Source organism: Pan troglodytes, chromosome 12 (genome assembly GCF_028858775.2).
Source record: "Pan troglodytes isolate AG18354 chromosome 12, NHGRI_mPanTro3-v2.0_pri, whole genome shotgun sequence".
Classification (NCBI taxonomy): Eukaryota; Metazoa; Chordata; class Mammalia; order Primates; family Hominidae; genus Pan; species Pan troglodytes.
In genome coordinates, this window is record NC_072410.2 from 75,335,138 (window position 1) to 75,359,314 (window position 24,177).

Consider the following 24,177-nt stretch of genomic DNA (forward strand, 5'->3'; position numbering starts at 1 on the left):
GCAGCAGACGACTGCGGAAGTGGATAGCAGGTAACCACGAATGGGTTCCAAATCTAAGCAGCCAGGAGGCCAAGCTGGTTTGCCTGGATGTGTTGTCCACATGGATGCTGATGTCTCTCCTGAATCAGTCAGGATTTGATCAGAGAAGCAGAGCCATTAGGAAGGATAGAGAATAAGGGACTTATATAGGGATGATATAGAATCACACAATTGTGGGAACTGGTGGAAAACAACAAGACTGCTGCCTCTGTATCTAGTGTTTAGCCTAAAGTCTCTGTGGTCTCACTGGCGTCGGAAAAGAAAGCTGGACCTGAATGAGAGTGAGGACACATGGAAACTCACGAGGACAACTGGAACCCAGGTCTACTTCTCCCCACTTTGAACCTACATGCTAGGAGTGCTGATGAAGTTCTGATGGGGCTAGAGGAGCCGCGGTCCAGATACAGCCTCATGCCGGTGAACTAAGCATCACTGGAACAATGCATGGGAGCTGCCTCAGTGCCCGCTGCCTGCACTTTACCTTCAGAGCAGTAAAAAAGAAAAAAGGCTGCTGTTTCCTACACCTTCCAAACACTGCAAATTTCTCTTGTAGCCAACACTAACCCAGAATATACAGGGACAGGAATTCTGGGAAATGTTCCAGCTCAGCTAAGTTGACACAGAAGAAAGCCACTGCACTTCTTCAACACCAAGCACAGTGCCTACGAACAGATCCTATACATAGGGCACTTAATAAATTGTGGGGGTTTTCCATTAAAGGTACCTTTGTTTTGAAGGTCAGAAGGAACTACAGATATCTGCAACAACACGGAGAAACCTCAGAGCATTATGCTAAGTAATAAAAGCCATATATAAAAGAGTACACACTGTATTAGTCCATTGATACAGAATTCTAAAACAAGCAAAGCTAATCTATGGTGACAGAAATCAGAACAAAGTTGCCTGGGACAGGGAGGGAGTTGGGAGTCCCCTCCCTTGGGAAAAGGCATGAGGAAATCCTTAGGAGGTGATGGAAATGTTCTATATTTTGATAGAGGTGTGGGCTACACACGTGTATGTATTGGTCAACACTCTCTGTACCTCTAAGAGCTGTGCATTTTATTGTATGTAAATTATTATTTTTATTTTTATTTGAGACTTGGGTTTCACTATGTTTCCCAGGCTGGACCCAAATTCCTGGCTTCAAACTATTCTCCAGCCTGGCCTCCCAAAGTGATAGGATTACAGGTGTGACTCACTGTGTTCAGCCTATTGTAGGTAAGTATCTCCATTACAAAAACAAACAAAGAAACAAACAAAAACAAAATTAAAGAAAAGTGGTGCCCTCAGAGCTAATTACAGATTAATTAAACAACCATGAAAAACCTTATATCTGCCTAGCTGGCCATTTTTAAAACTGGCCTCATAATGAGTATTTTCGCTCTATAATTGGGAAAGCATTGCCAGGAGTCTCAGAAGAACATGCAATACCAAAATTCCTCTCCATCAGCCACAAGAGAAATCAGAGAGGAACAGAAGCAGGTAGGAGACAAAGGCAAAACTCCTAATAAAAAGACAAGGAAAATAAACTCAACACTGAACTACAGAACTAGAATTTTTATTCCTTTTTCCTTTTTTTCAAAAATTTAAATTAACAGTCTGTTCAACAGAGATTTGGTTTCTAAACTGCATCTAGCTCTCACTGTACCCATGTGTGTGACAGAAAGAGAGAGAAAGAGTAACAAACGTTCCAAATAATGGAAATCATCATAAATGGAAGCTAGGGGAAGTAGTTTCACTGTACCCAGAGGAAATGGATTCCACAGCCATGCAAGGACCTGAATCTCTGTCCGGCTTTCACCTTGTCTTCTTCACTGGCCTCGTTATCATGACATTTGCAATTTTTTTAAACAACATTAAAGAACAAAAACTATCTCCCTTCTCACCATTGGTCATTACGTGATACCCATTTATCAGGGAGCATACTTTTCTGTAATGAATTTATTTCAGCATAGGGACAGCAACTTAAGGCATAAATGCTAAGATGGAGGCAGAAAGGAAAGAGGTTCGCCCAGAGATCCAAAGGAGAAGTGGGAGGGGAGACTCTGAAAGGCAGGGAAGAACCCCGAAAGGAGGGGCTGGGGGCTCGAGCTGGTTGTGAAAGCCTTTGCCCTTTACACTTTGCTCTCAGTGTGGCGGGCAGACTGGATGACTAGGTGCCTTAGAGGTTCTCACAGGCACCTTTGCTTACTTAGTCCTTTTACAGCTCGGATTAATGTTTAACTTCCTTTGGGAAAGATCAAAAAACAAAGGCAGAAACTCAGAGCCGGGTAGCAGTGGCATCCTCACCCCAGGGCTAGACTCTACAGCTCTTGCTCTTTGTCCCCAAGTCTCCTCCCCTCTCCTTTGTCTCCAGGCCCCAGGGGAAGGCTAGAGAATGATCACGTGGCCGGGATGGGGCTGTGTTCCTGGCAGTCCCCTGGGCTTCCTGCAGGGACCTGGATTCTTAGTATTTCAGGCTGCTGTCCCTTTTTTTTTTTTTTTCATTTCCTTTTTGTTTTTGTTGTTGATGTGACCGCGTGTCCACAACCCTGGGATTCCCTCGCCCTCAGATTCCAGAATCCAATTTCTTGGATTTCAGTGTTTTTAAGGTCAGTGGAAACTTTTTTAAAAAGCAACATTAAGCTAATATATTCTTACTGCAGAAAAGGAGCTTCTATTTATCTCTAAAACTGATGCTCACTAGTAGTTCTCAGATTTGGAAAGGTATTTGTACTATTTATTTATAGGAGCATTTATTTATAGGAAATGCTGGCTGGGCGTGGTGGTTCACACCTATAATCCCAGCACTTTGGGAGGCCAATGTGGGCGGATCAGTTTGAGACCAGCAGCCTGGCCAACATGGCAAAACCCCGTCTCTACTAAAAATACAAAAATTAGCTGGGCGTGGTGATGAGTGCCTGTAATCCCAGCTACTCCGGAGGCTGAGGCTGGAGAATCGCCTGAACCTGGGAGGCGGAGGTTGCAGTGGGCCGAGATCGCGCCATTGCACTCCAGCCTGGGCGACAAAAACGAAACTCCATCTCAAAAAAAAAAAAGGAAATCCACTAGATCGAGGTGCTTGGAAAAACAACCCATCACTAAGGATCCTTCCCTTCCTCTTCTCCATTAATACCACCTTTGTAAAGATTCCCTCCGGTATCACCCCAAATAACTGAAGTGCAGATAATTATTTCCCAGAATGTTGTTTTTACGCTGGTGAAATTCAATGGCAAACATTTTACTAACACTCTCCTCCCTTTCCTACCTGAGGTATTAAAACTTGGAGTCAGCCTGGGTAATATTTTATAGGAAAATGCTCTTCATCACTGTACACCTGTGCTTACCATGGTACCTGGGGTATCTAGTAGGTGCCAGATAAATATATATGTACATTATATATATATATATATATATATATATATATATATATAGTTTTTTTTTTTCCCGAGACAGAGTCTTGCTCTGTCACCCAGGCTGGCATGCAGTGGCGTGATCTTGGCTCACTGCAACCTCCGCCTCCTGGTTCAAGCAATTCTCCTGCCTCAGCCTCCCAAGTAGCTGGGATTACAGGCACGCACCACCATGCCCAGCTAATTTTTGTGTTGTTAGTAGAGACGAGGTTTCACCATGATGGCCAGGCTGGTTTCAAACTCCTGACCTCAGGTGATTCGTCCACCTCAGCCTCCAAAAGTGCTGGGATTACAGGCATGAGCACTGCACCCTGCCACAGACAAATATTTACTGAGGGAATTAATGAGAAGAATCTGGGAGAAAAGAAGAAAGCAGAGATTTCTAAAATGGAAGAATTTCCCCTAGAATTATCCAGAACTGACTGTGTAATAAAAGTACACTTTTTCCTTCTTTGCTTAGCTAAGTATTGGGGAAACATTTAAAATTATTAAAAATAGAAGGAGTTTCGGGAGCCTGAAAAGTCTTTAGACCCCAAAACTGCTGGGATCCTAGGCCTTAAGATTCCAAAGAAGAGATGCTCTTAGACTTGATCCTGCCTGCTCACAGGCTCAGAGTGGACGTGGCTACTGGCTTATCTTAGGTCTAGAAGAATTAAGTGATTGCAGTATGCTCAGCTTAAAAAGTTGTCATGAACCTGGGGATGGAGTAGAGGGGGTTGGTATTTAGAACATCCTAACCACCCCTTTCTGCTCTGGTCTAGAAGGAGGCCAGAAACATTTCATAAAATGTTGTACAAAGTAGCAGTCCCAGAATCCTGGCTGTTCAGCGAGGCAGTGCCGGCTGCTCAGTTGAGCATGGCCCTTTGGATTCACACGGACCTAAGTCCAAATTCTATCTGTGTCCTGAGCTGTTCAGCCTGATAAAGAAAAGTAGACACTGGGCCAGGCGCAATGGCTCATTTCTGTAATCCCAGTACTGTGGGAGGCTGAGGCAGGTTGATCACCTGAGGTTGGGAGTTTGAGACCAGCCTGACCAACATGAAAGAAACCCCTTCTCTACTAAAAATACATAATTACCCAGGCGTGGTGGCGCATGCCTATAATTCCAGCTACTCGGGAGGCTGAGGCAGGAGAATCGCTTGAACCTGGGAGGCGGAGGTTGCAGTGAGCCAAGATGGCACCATTGCACCCCAGCCTGGGCAACAAGAGCAAAACTCTGTCTCGGAAAAAAAAGAAAAAAGAAGAGTAGACACCATGAGGCCTGGTAAGTATTAAGCTGCAAAGAAAACTCAGATAATTAACTTAAGCGCGGGGGAGTTAGTTGAATGGAGAGCTGCCCCAGTGAAGACCAAAGGTGAGGGATGGTGGGTGATGTGGGTGGCAAAGTTGCATGAGGAAAAGGGATGGACAGTTCAGGCTGGTGGGTCTTCGGGAGCTTGGCACAGCTGCTGGGCCTCAAGTCTATTTGTTGAGGCTGATAGTATAGTCCCAAGTTCACCATGAATTTTTTTTTGTTTTGTTTTGACATGGAGTCGTGCTCTGTTGCCCAGGCCGGAGTGCAGTGGCACAGTCTTGGCTCACTGCCATCTATCTCCGCCTCCGGGGTTCAAGCAATTCTTCTGCCTCAGCCTCCCGAGTAGCTGGGACTACAGGTGCCCACCACCACGCCTGGCTAATTTTTGTGTTTTTAGTAGAGACGGGGTTTCACCATGTTGGCCAGGCTGGTCTCGAACTCCTGACCTCGTGATCCACCCGCCTCGACCTCCCAAAGTGCTGGGATTACAGGCGTGAGCCACCGCGCCCGGCCTCATTAAGTTGTTTTTCTGCTGATTCTGAACTACTTTTCTGGAAGCAGCCACTCAGTCATTCTTTAGGAGCCGTGGCTACTTGCAATCTTATATCTTCCAGGCCCAGCATCCTGCAGCAAACAAGTCCAAACCATGTGCTAAGGGTACTAAAAATTCATTTCTCAAACCTCAGCACTATTGATATTTGGGGCCAAATCATTGTTTCTTTTATTTTATTTTTATTTATTTATTTATTTAGAGACAGAGTCTTGCTCTGTTGCCCAGGGTAGAGTACAGTGGCACGATCTCGGCTTACTGCAACCTCCACCTCCCCGTTCAAGCAATTCTCCTGCCGCAGCCTCCAGAGTAGCTGGGATTACAGGTGCCTGCCACCACACCCGGCTAATTTATTTGTATTTTTAGTAGAGATGGGGTTTCACCATGTTGTCCAGGCTGGTTTCAAACTCCTAACCTCAAGTGATCTGCCCTCCTCGGCCTCTCAAACTGTTGGAATTACAGGCGTGAGCCACCATGCCCGGCCAAAATCATTGTTTCTTATGGGGTGCTATCCTGCAGGGCAACATAGTAGGATATTTTGCAATATCCCTGGCCTCTACCCACCAGACGCCTTGCAGTATCCTCCAATTATGACAACGCAAAATGCCTATAGACATCACCAAATGTCACTGTATGCCAAATTTCCCCCATTTGCAAACCACTGCATCATACAAATTTTTCTCCATGAAATGCTTCACACAGGGCTTCCATGAGGATTGGAATTCATTAGTCTAGTTCCAGAGCAAAACCAAGAAACTCAGTATTGGCCAGGTGCAGTGGCTCACACCTGTAATCCCAGCATTTTGGGAGGCCGAGGCGGGCGGATCACGAGGTCAGGAGATAGAGACCATCCTGGCCAACATGGTGAAACCCCGTCTCTACTAAAAACACAAAAATTAGCCAGGCGTGGTGGTGGGCGCCTGTAGTCCTAGCTACTCAGGAGGCTGAGGCAGGAGAATGGCGTGAACCCAGGAGGCGGAGCTTGCAGTGAGCCGAGATCACACCACTGCGTGACTGAGCAAGACTGTCTCCAAAAAAAAAAAAAAAAAAAAAGAAACTCAGTATCACTTTATGTTGAGTTTATAACAGTGCTTCTTCCCAATTCTACCTTCGACGTGGGTAAGTAGATTCCTACTCAGGGCCCCAGACCTTAAACAGACCTGCTCTAGGCTTGTTTAAGCCAAGTCTCCTCCCATGGAGGAGGGAGTCAACAGGGCGAAGAGAATATGTCCACTGGAGCCTGTTCCCTCTCTCCTAGACCATTCTGGGTGCTCGCAGGACATCAAAATTTCTTGCACAGAAGGGTCAAGTCTACCTACAGGGCATACACAGCTTTTTCGCAGGGTCACTTCTCCAGACTGGGCCATGACACTGGGGTGGCCCACGTGGGGTCATGGAGTGTCAATGTAGATGGAGCTTAGATGTGTGGCCTATGCTATTTTTGGCAACGTAAATGGAGCTTAGATATGTGGGCTGTGCTATTGCCCCAGATCCTGCAAATGCAACACAAGGGCCTGCTCTCTCCTTCTTGAGCCACCAGCTCTCTTACAAGATGTCATTGAGATCGCTAGCAACTCCAAAGCCTCTATGTACCTTCTCCACTTTCCTCAATCTCTACAGAAGGTGGTGATAAGCACTCACCCCAAGTGGAGAACCAGAAGGGAAAATAAGAGGTTCCGAGAGCCCAGAGAATTCCCCCTCAGAGCAAGCAGGGGCTAGACAGCTTTGTACCTCTCCACTGAGCAAAGAGCACTACCCCGTGATCAGTGAAACACTCTCCAGAAAAACACCAGCATTCCTGGTAGATAAGTTTTCCTTTGCTTGTCTCTAATTGACACACAAGACCTTCTCTGGGCTATGGATTCCACAGTCAGATATTTAGAGAGATGTCGCCACTGCCTTCTCCTCAGTGAAGCAGTCTGGCTGATGCTCCCCCAGGGGAAATGAATCACTCTCTTGATTTTGAACTTGCACAGCCTGTTACTCACACCTTGGCTAGTGACTGACCTGTTCCATCACACCTTGTGTAGAGGTGAATCCTATCAGCTCCCCTAAGGCAGCGGCACCTGACTCACCTGGCTTCCCCACTGGGCCTAGCACAGGGCTCACACACGGTGCAGCTGCTCAGGTGTTCTTCCCTGAATCAATTAACTTTAAAATTCCACCTGGTTGGGATCAAAGTCATTGAGATTTATGAGAAAAACCAGTCCAACCAGTCCCCACTTCATGATTTTCCCCTGTGGCTCTTAGATCCTGAATCTGGTTTATTTTGTCAACTTAATATCCTGCTATCAACACTCACTTTATACTTGGCCCATGCATAGGTAGGGGCGGAGCTTCTTTACATTCTAAAGACTGGGAGCATCAAAAAGAGGAAGTTTTAGAGATTGTATTAGTTCCCTAGGGCTGCTGTGACAAAATGCCACAGACAAGGTGGCTTAAAACAACAGAAATATGGCCGGGCATGGTGGCTCATGCCTGTAATCCTAGCAGTTTGGGAGGCTGAGGTGGGAGGATCACCTGAGGTCAGGAGTTCGAGACCAGCCTGACCAACATGGAGAAACCCCATCTCTACTGAAAATATGAAAAAATTAGCCGGGCATAGTGGCGGGCGCCTGTAATCCCAGCTACTTGGGAGGCTGAGGCAGGAGAATCGCTTGAACCTGGGAGGTGGAGATTGCGGTGAGCAAAAATCACGCCACTGCACTCCAGCCTGGGCAACAAGAGCAAAACTCCATCTCAGAAAAACAAAAAAACAAACAAAACCCAGAAATATATTCTCTCTGGTTCTGAAGGTCAGAAGTCCAAAATCTAGCTGTTGGGCAGGGCCTCACACTCTCTGAAGGCTCTCAGAGAGCCTTCCTTGCCTCTTTCTTACTTCTGGGCATGTTCCTCAGCTTATAGATATCTATCATTGCATGGCATTTTCCCTGTGTGTCTTCTCTGTGTTCAAATGTCCTTTTTTTTTTTTTTTCTTGAGATGGAGTCTTGCTCTGTCACCCAGGCTGGAGTGCAATGGTGCAATCTCGGCTAACTGCAATCTCTGTCTCCCGGGCTCCATTGATTCTCCAGCCTCAGCCTCCCGAGTAGCTGGGACTACAGGTGCCTGCCACCGTGCCCGGCTAATTTTTGTATTTTTAGTAGAGACAGGGTTTCACCATGTTGGCCAGGCTGGTCTTGAACTCCTGACCTCAGGTGATCCACCGGCCTTGGCCTCCCAAAGTGTTGGGATTACAGATGTGAGCCACCACACCTGATACCGCACCCCCCCCCTTTATAAATAAGGACACCAGTCACTGGGTTAGGCTTTACCCTAACTCAGTATGACTTGATTACGTCTGCAAAGAGCCTATTTCCAAGTAAGCTGACTCTCTTGGGTATGGAGGTTAGGACTTGAACACGTCTTTTGAGGGAATACCCACTACAGAGATGAAAGTACTTAATTCCCGCAGCCTTTGGGGAAACTGTCTTGTGGCATGTGTGAGCCTAACCTCACATCTCCTCTCCCCACAAAAAGCTTCGAATCTGGAAAGCTTAATTTGGATCCTAGCTCCATCATATGTGCCACCTCGGATAAACTGCTTAACCCAGAATACCTTCAAATGTTATTATACTCCTCCACACAAAATCGAAGAGCTTTATAACAGTCTATTCTCATTTCTTCTCTTCTATCCTTTGGGCCATTATTTTCTTTCTTTTTCTTTTTCCCTTCATTTTTTCTTTGGAGACAGAGTCTCACTATGTTGTCCAGGCTGGAGTGCAGAGGCCATTCACAGGCATGATCATAGTGCATCACAGCCTTAAACTCCTGGGCTCAGGCAATCCTCCCACCTCAGCCTCCTGATGGGCTATTATGATTATTCATTTTACTTCTACATATGTTATAAACCTCATAAGGCATTGTTATTATTTTTTGCTTTAAACAGTTTCAAGTTTAGAAAAATTTTGGCTTTTTTTTTTTAGCCTTCCCTCATTTTGGGGGGGCTCCAATTATGTTAGACCACTTGATACTATCCCACAGATCACCGAGGTGGTGTTCATCTTATTATGTTATTTTTATTTTCATTTTTAAAATCTATTTTTATTTTGGCTGGGTGCAGTGGCTCACACCTGTAATCCTAGCACTTTAGGAGGCCGAGACAGGTGGATCACCTGAGGTCAGGAGTTCGAGATCAGCCTGGCCAACATGGAGAAATCCCTTCTCTACTAAAAATACAAAAATTAGCCGAGTGTGGTGGCACGTGCCTGTAATCCCAGCTACTTGGGAGGCTGAGGCAGGAGAACCACTTGAACCTGGGAGGTGGAGGTTGGAGTGAGCCAAGATAGCATCACTGCACTCCAGCCTGGGTGACAAGAGTGAAACTCTGTCTCCATAAATAAATAAATAAATGTAAAATAAAACAAAATAGAAATGGCCGGTTCAAAATTCATGAGAAAAACATGGAGAGGGAAGGTGGCTCCTGGAGGGAGTGGTGTGGGACCAGTAGCTAAAGGAATCCAGTTTCGGTGAGTTATCTGTACCATAAAGATGAAGTGTCATGAGCCCCTTGCTCCACAAAGCTTGTGGAAATAGAGAACCATGAATTAGATCCAGAGGCAAGCTTCATGAGGAATCATGGGTCCTTTTTTTTTTCTTTTCTTTTCTTTTTTGTGAGACAGTCTCTGTCGCGCAGGCTGGAGTGCAGTGGTGCGATTTTGGCTCACTGCAACCTTTGCGTCCCAGGCTCACCTGCTTCAGCTTCCTACAGGCAGGTGCAAGCCACCATGCATGGCTAATTTTGTTTATTTTTTGTAGAGACAAGGTCTCAAGAGTTCTCACTATGTTGCCCAGGCTGGTCTTGGACTCCTGGGCTAAAGCGGTCCTCCTGCCTTGGCCTCCCAAAAGTGCTGGGATTATAGGCATGAGCTGCCATGCCCAGTCTGAGATCATGGGTTCTTTAACTGTACCCTCTTCAGACCTTAGCCCTGTATGGGATATAAAGGAGCTTCTCAGGATAGATTGACTATTATTTGCAAAGGTAATCAGAAGTGAGTCTGTGCTTGGAACAGATACCAGAGAATGCAGCCTCTGTGATGAGATCATCTGGGCCCTGTGAAAGAAACTGTTTGGCAGAGACGGTTGCTTATCAAAGCTGGCTGGGTGTGTTTTGGCCCTGTGTTATCTGTTTAGAGTCAAGGCTGGCCTCAGTGAGGAGCAAAGAGCCAGCTAGTGGGTGGTCTAGCCTCCTGCACTCAAATATGTCTCCCCCAAAAGCTGAGAGTCCCTTTAGAATCCAGTTCCTTTCAGTTATTTCTGCCTTGTTCAAATGTGAACACCTTGTCCTGAATGGTGAATGAATTTTTTTCTTCCTCATTTGGGCTTCTAGTTGAAAACCACACCCTACCAGATGAAATGCAGAAGTGAAATTTGTGGAAAGTGGTCTGGGTGGAAACCCTCCTCTAAATCCCATCTGAGATCTCAAAGAACACTGGTTCTCAGAAGAGCCTAGAAGACAGAGACGGGGCAAGGAGGGGTCTCACAGCTGCCCAGCACCAGCCAGCACATAATTTGGGCCAAGATTTGGTTAATTGTGGATTGGGACAAGGTGAAAGAAAACATGGCTCACAAAGGAAGTCCAATGGCACCCATGAGGCAAATGTACGCTGGGCTCAGTTACAGATATGGGGAGGAGCAAGTTTGGAAGCCGCAACTGTCACCATCAGGGACAGCTGGGGCCATAGCTGGGAGACAGGACCTCTAGTCAGAGCTGCTGGTGCTTCAGGGATGGAAGACTCAGACGCTACAGGCTTGACCTGCCTTCAAGGTATGAATGATGGCAGGTATGCTGAGAAGTTTACTTGCCTCCCGCAATGTTTTCCCTACCTGCTCACAGATGCCTGACATTCCTTTTAACAGGGAACAGGCCTTGTATTACAGAGCAAAAGAGCAAGCTTAAAATGGCCATTGGAGGAGAAACTCATATCTGAGAAAGACAGCAAGAGGGGGAGAATGGTGTGTGTGTGTGTGTGTGTGTGTGTTTGTCTAGGATGGTATAATTTTGCTCAAGGCCATGGAAATAAGAAAATTTGGAGGCTGGGCACGGTGGCTCACAGCTGTAATCCCAGTACTTTGGGAGGCTGAGGCAGGCGGATCATTTGAGGTCAGGAGTTTGAGACCAGCCTGGCCAACATGGTGAAACCCTGTCTCTACTAAAAGTACAAAAAAATTAGCCAGGAGTGGTGGCATATGCCTATAGTACCAGCTACTCAGGAGGCTGAGGCAGGAGAATCACTTGAACCTGGGAGATGGAGGTTACAGTGAGCCGAGATTGAGCTATTACATTCCAGACTGGGTGACAGAGCTAGACTCCATCTCAAAAAAAAAAAAAAAAAAAAAGAAAGAAAATTTGGGGTCCTGTTGGTGGGGTGGGAGGAGGGACAGCATCAGGAAGAATAGCTAATGGATGCTGGGTTTAAGACCTAGGTGATGGGTTGACCTGTGCAGCAAACCACCATGGCACATGTTTACCTATGTAACAAACCTGCACATCCTGCACATGTACCCTCGAACTTAAAATAAATACTGATTAAAAAAGTAAAAAGAAAACTTGCTTTCTCCCCCACATATAGCAGTAGCAGCAGCATTTCAGAATGGCTTTAACTTTTCCCAGCTTTAAGAAGCTGAGGAAAGCAAGGCCTTTCTTCCAGGCAAGAATATGAAAAAGGGGGGGGGGGTTGTTGCTTTGAGGGAAGTTACGCTTATTTTTTTTTTGTCTTTTGTTTTTTTTTTTTTTTTCCTTTTTCTGGAGAACGGGGTCTCGCTATATTGCCCAGGCAGGTCTCGAACTCCTGGGCTCAAGCTATCCTCCCGCCTCTTAGCCTCCCTGAGAGCTGGGATTACAGGCGTGAGCCACCGCGCCCGGCCTCTTATTCTCGATTGAAATTCTTTCATAGATCTCAAATTGTCGCTCTGAAATGCAGTACTTCCCTCTGCTGGCCATAGGGTTGTATAGCTCATCAAAAACAAGGATGACTCCCAAGTCCTCTCCCTCATCTAAGACTAAGGAATTGACTCAGGACATGAGGTGGGAGATAAATCAAATATAGGATGATTTTCCAACCCTCACACCCCCTCAGAAAACATCCTTGAGTGTCTTTTGGCTCTGAATTTAAATAGGTTTATCTAGCTTCTCCAGCCTGTGCTTAGCCAATTAGGTCACATTGGCATGAATGTGCAAAGAACAATGGCTTGGAGCCCCACCCACCCAATTGCAGGACCTTGGCCCCCTCCCAAAACCTCCCTCAGAGATCCTGGAATACTTTCAGGGGGCGGAGGCTCATGATTTGGGGTTTGGGGCCTCACAGAGAGTCCACCATGTTCTTCTTGCTGGCTTCTGTCCCTACACCATCTCTTGGTCAAAAAGCCCCTCAAGGGCTCAAGCCGGGCGCAGTGGCTCATGCCTGTAATCTCAGCACTTTGGGAGGCCGAGGTGGGCGGCAAAAATTAGCTGGGCGTGGTGGCACATGCCTGTAATCTCAGCTACTTGAGAGGCTGAGGCAGGAGAATCGTTTAAACCTGGGAGGCGGAGATTGCAGTGAGCCGAGATAGCACCACTGCACTCCAGCCTGGGTGACAGAGCAAGATTCCATCTCAACAACAGCAACAAAAGCCCTTGAAAGAAATTTCCTGCTGCTCTATTGTCCTGCCTCAGCCAGAGTCTGCTAATTCTCAAGTCTGCCTCAGTTGCAGTCCTGCTAGTGCCAGTTTCTGTGCAGATGTAGGAAAAAGGGCTCCACAAGAGAGTTGGAATTTATTCTGATGTATTTGTATGACCAAGTAACAAGTTACATGCTCTCCATTGCATGGTGGTGTGTTTTGGTTAAAAAGCTACCATATCCTAGCAGGGTGGTGGTGATGTGTACCTGTAGTCCCAGCCACTCAGGAGGCTGAGGGAGGAGGATTGCTTGAGCCCAGGAGTTTGAGATCAGTCTGGAAAACATAGTGAGACCCCGTCTTTAAAAAAAAAAAAAAAAAAAGCTACCGTGCTTAGGGGGCTTTTTTCATTCTTGTGAAACTGAATTTCCACAAATTGATTCTGAAATCAGAGTGAAAACTCTACTAGTATTTTCTATTTCTTTAAGATGTTTTATTTATTTATTTATTTGAGACAGAGTCTCTCTGTCACCAGGCTGGAGTGCAGTGGTGTGATCTCGGTTCACTGCAACCTCCGACTCCCTGGTTGAAGTGATTCTCCTGCCTCAGCCTCCCGAGTAGCTGGGACTACAGGCACGCGCCACCACGCCCAGCTGATTTTTGTATTTTTAGTAGAGACGGGGGTTTCACCATGTTAGCCAGGATGTTCTCGATCTCCTGACCTTGTGATCCGCCCACCTCGGCCTCCCAAAGTGCTGGGATTACAGATGCGAGCCACCGTGCCCAGCCAAGATGTTTTATTCAAATTCTACTTTGATTTTATTTGAGGCCTTCAAAACCTTCCGTAATGAAGGGTGGATATGTCCCTTAGGATGAGAAATAGAGCCTAAAGGAGATGTTCTCAACATGACTCTCCAGTAAACAGTGGTAGTAAGTACTAGGGTCAAACCTCACCTTGGGGAGAAAAAGGGTGTTTATAGGTTTATGGGCCTTTCTCAAAGGCACACTGAAAAACACGAAACACAGGTCTCATTGTAGAGGCTGAGAAGTGGGAGCATATCCAGTTTTTAAAAGCAAATAAAATACAAGTTATTACTTGTGACACAAACAAGCTGGAACCCCAAGACCCAGAGGTGCTTCTTGGCATCTGGAAGAAGCTGATGCGGTGGCAGTGCTCTGAGTCAGGGGATGCTCAAGGATTACTCCGTAGGCCTTCAGTGATGTGTTTAGTGCTGTAGCGGGAAACTTCACCTCTCTTTTAATGCCAGTCTAAGGCCTCAGCTCAGCTCTGATAGGAGCTACTGGAAGCAAGTGACTTCTCAGAGGACCTCGACTGTAAGAAGTTCGCATTGAAAGTTGGAGCCAAGGTCGGTTTCGTGGGTGTGCATCAGGCATAGACAGGGCCTCGTGCTCAGAAGAGCTCCGTTCAAAAGGGTCCTGCACTGGGGGGCTAATGTTCTATGACACTGTCTTAGAATTCTTTTGTTTTTTTGAGGTGGGAGGTCTCGCTGTGCTTCCCAGGCTGGACTCAAATTCCTGGGCTCAAGTGATTCCCCCGCCTCAGCCTCCTGAGTAGCTGGGACTACAGGTATGTGCCACTGCACCCACCTTGTCTTGAAATTCTTAATAATTTTTTCGTTGCATTTACACTTTGCAAGTGAAGTCCAATGGGACAATGCAGCATGCACTGAGGGCTTGGAGTCTTGGCCCATGCGTGGTCTGCCTCTCCCTGCTTCCCTGGAACAATTCTCAGCTGCCTGTTCCCCGCTTCCTGGTTCCCCAGGCCCCACCTGACTTCCCCTTCCTTGCTGACCTCTGCCTGCTGTAAGGGCCTAGCTGTGGGCGCAGGGAGAATTGGGGTTGAGCTGGTGTGCCCTATGGCATTTTGGGGAGAGGCAGGGTGGCAGCCATCCTTGCCCTGGGCTGGCAGCGCCATGGTGCCTTTGATGAGCAGCAGCAGGACCGGGCCTCTCAGCCATCCCCTAGCCAGGTGCTGAGACTGCTTTGGAATGGAGATTTAATCCCCTGGAGGTCTCCCAGCAGCCATGGGTTGGGGCAGCAGGCCTGTGGGAAGGGAAGATTGACGGCCTCACCTCATCCTTGCCCCTGGGCAGAGATGGCATGTCAGTCTGGTGGTCTAGCCAGAGGAAGACTCCTGGAGCTGGTGAACTGTGCATGGATATGCAGTCATGGGCAGCCCACCTCCTATTCCTCACCCTCCCTGTGCCTGTGAGGGTCTGCACTCACCCTGTAAGTATCCCTGTGCCCAAGGAAGCATAGCATCAAATAGTAAATAAGAAACACCAAGAGAGGGCAAGAGAGAGACCACAGAAGAAAGGAAAAGTTTGTAGTTTAGTGCCTCTAATGGCACTTTTTTCCCCTACCCATCTTTTCTTTTCTTCTTTTTTTTTTTTCAGGGTCTTGCTTTATTGCCCAGGCTGGAGTACAGTGGCGCAATCACGGCTCACTGCAGCCTCAACCTCTTGGGCCCAAGCAATCTTCCCACCTTGGTCTCCTAAAGTGCTGGGATAACAGGCATGAGCCACCACACCTGGCCGAGGCCCCACATTTTCATTTTGTGCTGAGACTTGTACATTAGGTAGCTGGTCCTGGCTGTAGCAGACGGTATAGATTCTTTTTCTGGCTCTGTTTTTGTGACATCTCAACTTACTGGGCTCTTATTAAAGGTGATTTAGGTGACTTATCAACTTTTCATGAGTACAGATGAAGAACTCTTCTAGGGCAGGGGTCCCCAACCCTTGGGCCACAGACCAGTACTGGCCTATTAGGAGCCAGGCTGCACAGCAGGAGGTGAGTGGCAGGCAAGCAAATCAAGCTTCATCTGTATTTACAGCCACTCCCCATCACTAGCATTATTGCCTGAGCTTGGCCTCCTGTCAGATCAGTGGCGACCTTGATTGTCATAGGATCGTGAACCCTCTAGTGAACTGCGCATGGCAGAGATCTAGGTTGCACTCTCCTTGTGAGAATCTGATGCTTGATGATCTGTCACTGTCTCCCATCACTCCGAGATGGGATCGCCTAGTTGCAAGAAAACAAGTTCAAGGCTCTCACTGATTTTACCTTATGGTGAGTTGTATAATTATTTCATTATATATTACAAAGTAATAATAATAGAAATAAAGTGCACAATAAATGTAATGTACTTGAATCATCCCTAAACTATCCCCTGCCGCCCTAGTCTGTGGAAAAATGGTCTTTCATGAAACTGGTCCCTGTTGCCTAAAAGGTTGGGACTGCTGCTCTAGAAGGTATGGGATTGGGAGGTGGGGGTAACACAGATAGCCACTGACAACCTGAGAATAGTGACATGGGCCTGTAAAAACAGATCAATAGGTATCTGTGGAAGGTATTGATGAATACATGAATGAATGAATGAAACAACAAACTAAGAAAAATGGCATGGCATGCATGAATGTGTGATGGGCTCAAAATATGATCCTCATAGGGATATTTGCCTTAGAAAAAGGAGGCAAAGGCTAAGCTGGAAAAATCTGTGGCAATTGAGAGCCCTTGGGGGCTCTGGGTATGGGTGGGAGGAATCTAAAGTCTCTCTGTAGAGACTAGTCGTGGGCCATCCAATCTTCTCTGCCCGCTACAGCTAAGCCTTTTTCTGCCCACTACAGCTTCCCACATGCTGCTTCAATGTTGATATCTTGAAGAGGTTCCAGCCTGGCATGGTGGCTCACACCTGTAATCCCAGCACTCTGGGAGTTCAAGGTGGGAGGATTGCTTGAGCCCAGGAGTTCAAGAACAGCCTAGGCAACCTAGTGAGACCACATCTCTACAAAAAATTTAAAAATTAGCTCAACGTGGTGGTGTGTGTCCATAGTCCCAGCTACTCAGGAGGCTGAGATAGGAGGATCACTGGAGCCCACAGGCTACAGTGAGCAATGATTGTGCCACTGCACTCTAGCCTGGGTGACAGAGCAAGACATTGTCGCCCAAAAAAACAAAAAGAGAAAATAGAAGAGGTTCTTACTGTACAATAGGACTTTTTTTTTTTTCTTTTTTGGAGTCAGAGTCTTGCTTTGTCACTCAGGCTGGAGTGCAATCGCACGATCTCAGCTCACTGCAGCCTCCGCCTCCTGAGTAGTTGGGGTTACAGGCATGGGCCAGCACGCCCGGCTAATTTTTATATTTTTAGTAGATGGGGTTTCACCATATTGGCCAGGCTGGTCTTGAACTCCTGATCTCAAGTGATCTACCTGCCTCGGCCTCCCAAAGTGATAGGATCACAGGCGTGAGCCACCTCACTCAGCCACAATAAGAGCTTTTTAATGAGAAGACAGAAGTCTTGATAGAGAATTTCTCTTCCTGAGAGGAAGTGCCAGCATGTTATGAACCTTAGCTAATTTGTCTTTAAAAATCTCAAGCTGTAATAATTCCCAATTGCTCAGTGCACAGTGAATGAGGCTGATATTTAAACAGAATGCCTCAATGGCACCCGCTGTGTCCACACTTTCTCCCTGCCTGTCCTATGCCTCTCCAGGTGATGTCCATCTTCTCCTTGAAGCCCTCTCTGGCTGCTCCAGTCCCTGAGCTTTCCTTCCTGCACTCATACAGCATGAGGAAGGCTCCATCTTTTTCTAGATGTGCTATTTTTTTAGCATTTGCTGTGCGCACTTTAGAGGCTCATTGCCTCTTTGAGACCAAGGATGGCACTGTCCCTTCTCTCTAGTTGCTCTGAGTGCCAAGCACAGCCCTGAACACCAAATACTTTGACTCTTCTCTGGCTACTCAACCCTCCTGGCTGTTCCTTCATCACCCTGGACCTGCCCCCACTCCAGGGTCTTTGCACTTGCTCTCCCTCTGCTTAGAAAGCCCTTCTCCCTGCAATCTGCAGGGGCTTGATTACTCTTCTCTTTCAGGCCTTTGCTCAAATGTCACCTCATCAATGCACCCTTCTCTGACCATCCTATTGAATATTCCAAATCTTTTTTTTTTTTTTTTTTTTTTGAGACAGAGTCTTGCTCTTGTCGCCCAGGCTGGAGTGTAGTGGCACGATCTTGGCTCACTGCAACCTCTGCCTCCTGGGTTCAAGTGATTCTCATACCTGAGCATCCTCAGTAGTTGGGATTACAGGCGCCCGCCATCACACCCGGCTAATTTTTGTAGTTTTAGTAGAGGCAGGGTTTTGCCATGTTGGCCAGGCTAGTCTCAAACTCCTAACCTCAGGTGATCCACCCGCCTTGGCCTCCCAAAGTGCTGGGATTACAGGTGTGAGCAGGCCAGGAACTATTGTGCCATGGATATTGTTGGTAGCCTATCCATCTTCTATGTCCACATCTGCAGGGGAAGGGGACCCTACCCTCAGCTCCTTGGGTGGTCCCTGGTTGGCACAGCCAGTTGGCACAGTCCATTCTCCTGAGCACAGTCACAGTCTTCAGAGGGGCACCTGGGACCTGAGCTGTCCAATCAGGGAGATTCTTGGGACTCTTACCTGTAATGTTGGTGTAGACTTGTTTCCTGTTCTTCGTGGAGACCTTGTTGGCCTGACTGAGCCATCTGGCCACCAGAGTGAGGATGTGGACAACATAAAGCAGAGGGCAGAACCGAGGGAACCCCAGATAAGGGGAGCCAGACCTGGATTAAGGCAACTCTGAAAGGCAAGACTCTCTGGATACTTTTTAAGGCACTTGGGGACTAAAATAATAGAGAGTCTAACAAAAAAAAATTAAGATGTCCATTATATTGTTCAAAGTATAAAGAAATATGGAAATTCCTTTGCTTACAAACTTCCAGCTTCCAATTAAGCAGAGACCCCAAAGCTATAGCCCAAAGCAAAAGTATGTTGCCTTTAGTAGGGGGCACCTGTCGCCAACTCCCAGGAGTGTGGAGTTGGGAACTAGTTGGCATTTTCAGTTTGTTCTAGAAGTCCAGGACTATGTATCTTGTCTTCTTAACCTGAATGGGATTCTCCCAAGTTCAGGGAACCAGCTGCGAGCTTTTTTGTTTGTTTGTTTGTTTTTTGAGACAGGGTCTCACTCTGTCGCCCACGCTGGAGTGCAGTGGTACAATCATGGCTCACTGCAGCCTCGACCTTCTGGGCTCAAGCAATCCTCCTGCCTCAGCCTCCCAAGTAGCTGGGACTACAGGCATGTGCCAACACGTCCAGCTAATTTTTGTGTTTTTTGTAGAGATGGGGTTTCACCTTGTTGCTCAGTCTGGTCTCAGACTCCTGGACTCAAGTGATCTGCCTGCCTCAGCCTCCAGAATTGCAGGGATTACAAGCGTGAGCCACCACACCTGAGTTCTCTCTTATTGTAATGAAAGTTTTCAGGGGATCCACATTTCAGTTCCCTGTACCCCTGTAATCACAAGAGGGACCAATGCTGTAATGTCCTCTTAGCAAATAGCCAAGAGCACACAGATCTGACACACGTGGAAGGTATTGTGAGGCTGTGTTCTGAAAAGGAATAGTAAACTAGGAAAAGTTTCTCTTCAAACAAACAAACAAAAACCTGGCCTCTGACAAGCAGGTGCTTCTCTCAGGTTCTTGGCTTCCCAGTTTACTACCTGGCATATCTGTAGCAAATGGTCGCTGAGAACCTGGAAGCAATTCCTCATTTGCAAGTCAATGGCAGATTTTTTTTTTTCCTTTTTGAGACAGTCTCGCTTTGTTGCCCAGGCTAGAGTGTATGGTGTGATCTCAGCTCACTGCAACCTCAGCCTCCTGGGTTCAAGTGATCCATTCTCCTGCCTCAGCCTCCCGAGTAGCTGGGACTACAGGCATGTGCCACCATGCCCAGCTAATTTTTGTATTTTTAGTAGAAACGGGGTTTTGCCATGTTGGCCAGGCTGCTCTCGAATCCCTGACCTCAAGTGATCCTCTCGCCTTGGCCTCCCAAAATGCTGGGATTACAGGCATGAACCACCACACCGGCCAATTTTTTGTGGTTTTCGTAGAGACAGGATTTCATTATGTTGGCCAAATTGGTCTCAAACTCCTGTCCTCGTGATCCACCCGCCTCGGCTCTCCAAAGTGCTGGGGGATTACAGGCGTGAGCCAATGCGCCAGGCCAATAATCACTGCTAGCATTCTTGAGTGCCCATATGTGCCACACACTGTTTTTGCAAAAATTATAACTGAAGAAATTATGACAGTGAAAGAGATCAGACCTAACCAACTCCATCTTGCTTCTAACCTTTAAGCTGTCCTTGTACATTCCTGGGCATAGGCCGAACTAACTTTGGGAAGGAATTCTGTTCATGGTTTGACTCCGAAACAAAATTGATAACAGCCCTTTTCCAAGGCCCCCTTCTTGCCTGGGGACCAGTCTGCCTTTGCAGGGCTAACACATTAGCTACAAGATTAGAAATTACGGGTTAGTGGTAATGCAGCCTCTGGCTCCAAGAGTCTGAACCTCCTCAAATTGCTCCTGGGGATAACATCACTATTGTAAAACCTAAGATCAGTGCTTGAGATATTTTGCAGACCCTGCACTTGATGGATCAGCTGACATCACCCGGACTGGTTATCTGGCTCAACCTGTTCTGCCATCCCACCCAGGAACAGAAGACAGTAAGAAAAACTCACTTTGACCCCATATGATTCCATCTCCAACCTGATCCATCAGCACTCCCCACTTCCCGAGCCCCTACCCGCCAAATTATCTTTAAAAACTCTGCTCTCCGAATGCTCCGGGAGACTGATTTGAGTAATAATAAAACTCCAGTCTCCCTCTCCCGCACAGCCAGCTGTGTGTGAATTACTCTTTCTCCATTGCAATTCCCCTGTCTTGATAAATTAGCTCTGTCTAGGCAGCAGGCAAGGTGAACCCACTGGGCAGTTACATATTTACATTTATTTATTTGTTTGTTGAGACAAGGTCTGTCACCCAGCCTGGGGTGCAGTGATGTGATCTCTGCTCACTGCAGCCTTGACTTCCCGGGCTCAAGCCATCCTCCCACCTCAGCCTCCCAAGTAGCTGGGACTACAGGTGCACGACACCATGCCTGGTTAATTTTCATATTTTTTGTAGAGATGGGGTTTCACCATATTGCCCAGGCTGGCCTCAAACTCCTGGACTCAAGAGATCCCTCTGCCTCAGCCTCCCAAAGTGCTAGGATTACAGGCATGAGCCACCGTTCCCAGCCCTTGCCTTACATTTAATCTTCACTATTAATACACACATGTTATAAATGAGAGCATCAAAGTATGGAGAGCAGAAGCAACTTGTCCAAGGTCATACACAACTAGAAAGGAGTGTAACTGGTGTTTAAACCCTAACAGTCTGGTTCCAGAATCTGTGCTTTTAAAGTCAAGATGAAAAGCATGTCTGGGCCTTGACCCTTGGAACCCACCCCTACCACACAGGCTTTAGCTAGCAGAGGGGCAGCAAAGGAAGACAGCAAGAAGTGGCCTCTGGTCGTAGCTCTTTGTGGTTTGCCAAGGCTTTCTGGTTCACTGACTCAAAAGGGTTTGGAGCTTTACAGACTGGTAAGATCTCCCAAACTGGGTAGTTGTACTTAAATTTTGTTAAGTAAAAACACTTTTAAAAATCTGCTAACATCACTATCATTTCATAAAGTAAATGTAATTTCAATGCAAATAAACCCCAAGAAAGACACAATCTCAGAGTACAGTCCAGGCCTTTAGGTTGAATAAATCTACCTTTGTAAACACCTCCTTTGGTTGTCCTTATTTTCCTCATCTCACCGTGGGCTGGTGAAAACGTCCTCATGTGTAGCACCTGTTTAAGGACTGCCATCCAGGAACCACCGTGGTACTTCATACGATCCCCATAAACCCTCTGCAAGGTAGACAGGGAAAGTCTTGTTTACCCCACTCTACTAACGAAGAAATCGAGGCTCAGAGAAGTCTTGTTTAAGGACACACAGCCTGAAAAATGGCAGGGCCAGGTTACAAACCCATGTTTTCAGACTCCAGGGGTCCAGTGCTGTTTCCTTCTATACCTCAAAGCATTCACAAAATGCACTCACTGACCACCGGCTTGGTTGCTGTGTGAGGACCTAAATGTTCAGAAAGAGAAGAAGCGTTTCCAAGTGCCATTTCCATTGAATGGAGTAGTGCAGCTGGCTGAAAGGCAGCCCCTGGATTCAGGGCGAGATGGGAAGCCCCTCAGGGGCAAGGTAGGAGTACATTTCCTCTTTCATTCCCAGGCTCAGCCCACACAGGGATGAGCATACAGGGCTGGCAACAAATCCTTGCAGCTTAGAAGTGTGAGTGTGGTTTTTATTTATTTATTTTTAATTAAGAAATTTTTTTTTAGAGACAGGGTCTTGCCATGTAGTCCAGGCTGGTCTCAAACTCCTAGGCTCAAGCTATCCTCTCACTTCGTCCTCCCAAAGTGCTGGGATTACAGGCGAGAGCCACTGGGCCTGGCTGGAGTATGCTTTTTTTGGTTTGTTTTTGAGACGAAGTCTTGCGCTGTCCCCCAGGCTGAAGTGCAGTGGTGTGATCTCAGCTCACTGCAACCTCCACCTCCCGGATTCAAGCGATTCTCCTGCCTCAGCCTCCTGAGCAGCTGGGATTACAGGCATGTGCCACCATGCTCAGCTATTTTTCATTATTTTTAGTAGAGACGAGGTTTCACCATATTGGCCAGGCTGGTCTCGAACTCCTGACCTCAGGTGATCCGCCCACCTCACCCTCCCAAAATGCTGGGATTACAGGTGTGAGCCACTGAACCTGGCCTGGAGTATGGTTTTAAATGCTAGTTTTTATTTAACAGAATTTTACTGTGGTAAGAAGGGAGGAAGAAAAAAAATCCCAGACTTAATTTGAGAGGATGTTACTGGGAGTTGGGAGAAAAGGATGAAATCCAGAAAAGACTTGATGGAGGCACCCTGGGCAGTGAGGGGAGGAGGGAGGCAGCAAGAGGGGCCTTATCCCTGAAGGAGGACAGCTGGTAGGGAGGCAGGAGCACTGTCTGTGGTGTCCCACTGTCTTAGGATCAAGACCACACCCCTGATATTGCCCCCCAGTGCCTAAGGCCTTGCCCTGCCTACTGCCCTAGTGTCACCCGCACTACTCTTGTTCTGGGTTTCTGAGCTCCAGACACATTTCCTTAAAGATATCCCCATGGGATCCCACCTCGGGGCCTTTTTGTTTTTTTGTTTGTTTGTTTGTTTGTTTTTTGTTTTTTGTTTTGGCAGGGTCTTGCTCTGTTGTCTAGGCTGGAGTGTAGTGGCACAATCACAGCTCACTGCAGCCTCTACGTCCTGGGCTCAGGCAATCCTCCCATCTCAGCCTCCTGAGTGGCTGAGACTACAGGTGCACACTGCTATACCCAGCTAATTTTTTTTTTTTTTTTTGTAGAGACAGGGTTTTGCCATGTTGCCCAGGCTGGTCTCGAACTCCTGGGCTCAAGCCATCCTCCTGCCTCGGCCTCCCAAAGTGCTGGGATTACAGGTGTGAGCCACTGTGCCGGGCCCACCTCAGAGCCTTTGAGCATGGCATTCCCGCTCCTGGGTTTCCACCAGTACTTACTAATGCCTATTCATCTTTTGGTGACTTCCCTGACTCCCATCTACCAGTTGGAGGCGTAGACAGCCCAGAGCCACATCAGCCCACTTCCAGAAGCAGTGAGCATTTCAATGTCCACAGTGTGCACAGGCCCCAGGGGCAGTGGCTTCGCCAGGAGGTGCTCACGAAGCCCACGGTAGCACCAAGGAGCACTCCTTATCTTGTCCTGGATGGAGTCAGCACCCTGAGCCTTCCCTTCAGATCCTTGTTATAGTCTGCAATTATGTATCTGGGTGATTGTTTCGTTAATGTCCTTCTCCCAACTAAATAGTCAGCTTCCTTTTTGTTGACCACGGTATCTGCAGCCTAGCACGGACCCAGAGGCCTGGACGGTGCCCGCTAAGTGTTTGTGGAATGGCTTCCTTCCTTGTTTTGCCAAGGGGTGCCAGAATGTGCCACTGGCATTTGCTTTTCATTTACACTATTCTTGTGGCTAGGGTGGAGTGGGTTGGAGGTCATGGCCATCTCTAGAGAGCTGTTCCAAGACTACTTGAGGTTGTGTTTTCTTCCCAGCCCAAGATTCAGAATCCACTGGCCTTGAGTTCGCCCTGTCCTGGGGACAGTGGGACCTGTCACCTGCTGGCCAAGGTAGGGCTCCAACTTTGTGAAAAGTACATGCGGCAGGTCTGACCCTTAAACAACTCTTCTGATGTGTGGAATGCAGGGCGGGGCGGGAGCAGCCGGCACACCTGTCATTCACTGTTTAGCCACTGAAGGGCAGTGTTGCTCCACAGGAAGGGGCCAGGCAGATGTGCG

At 47.3% G+C, this 24,177-nt stretch overlaps 1 long non-coding RNA gene across 1 annotated transcript in view; it reads left to right on the forward strand.

The window, feature by feature from the left end:
• The first annotated feature begins 2,452 nt into the window (after window positions 1-2,452).
• LOC104004968 (uncharacterized) overlaps window positions 2,453-24,177 on the forward strand; it is a 161,543-nt gene continuing 139,818 nt past the window's right edge. Inside the window, exons 1-3 of the long non-coding RNA XR_678085.4 lie at window positions 2,453-2,630; window positions 14,404-14,496; window positions 15,023-15,158. This is a non-coding gene — a long non-coding RNA (uncharacterized LOC104004968). The remainder of the gene's footprint in view (window positions 2,631-14,403; window positions 14,497-15,022; window positions 15,159-24,177) is intronic.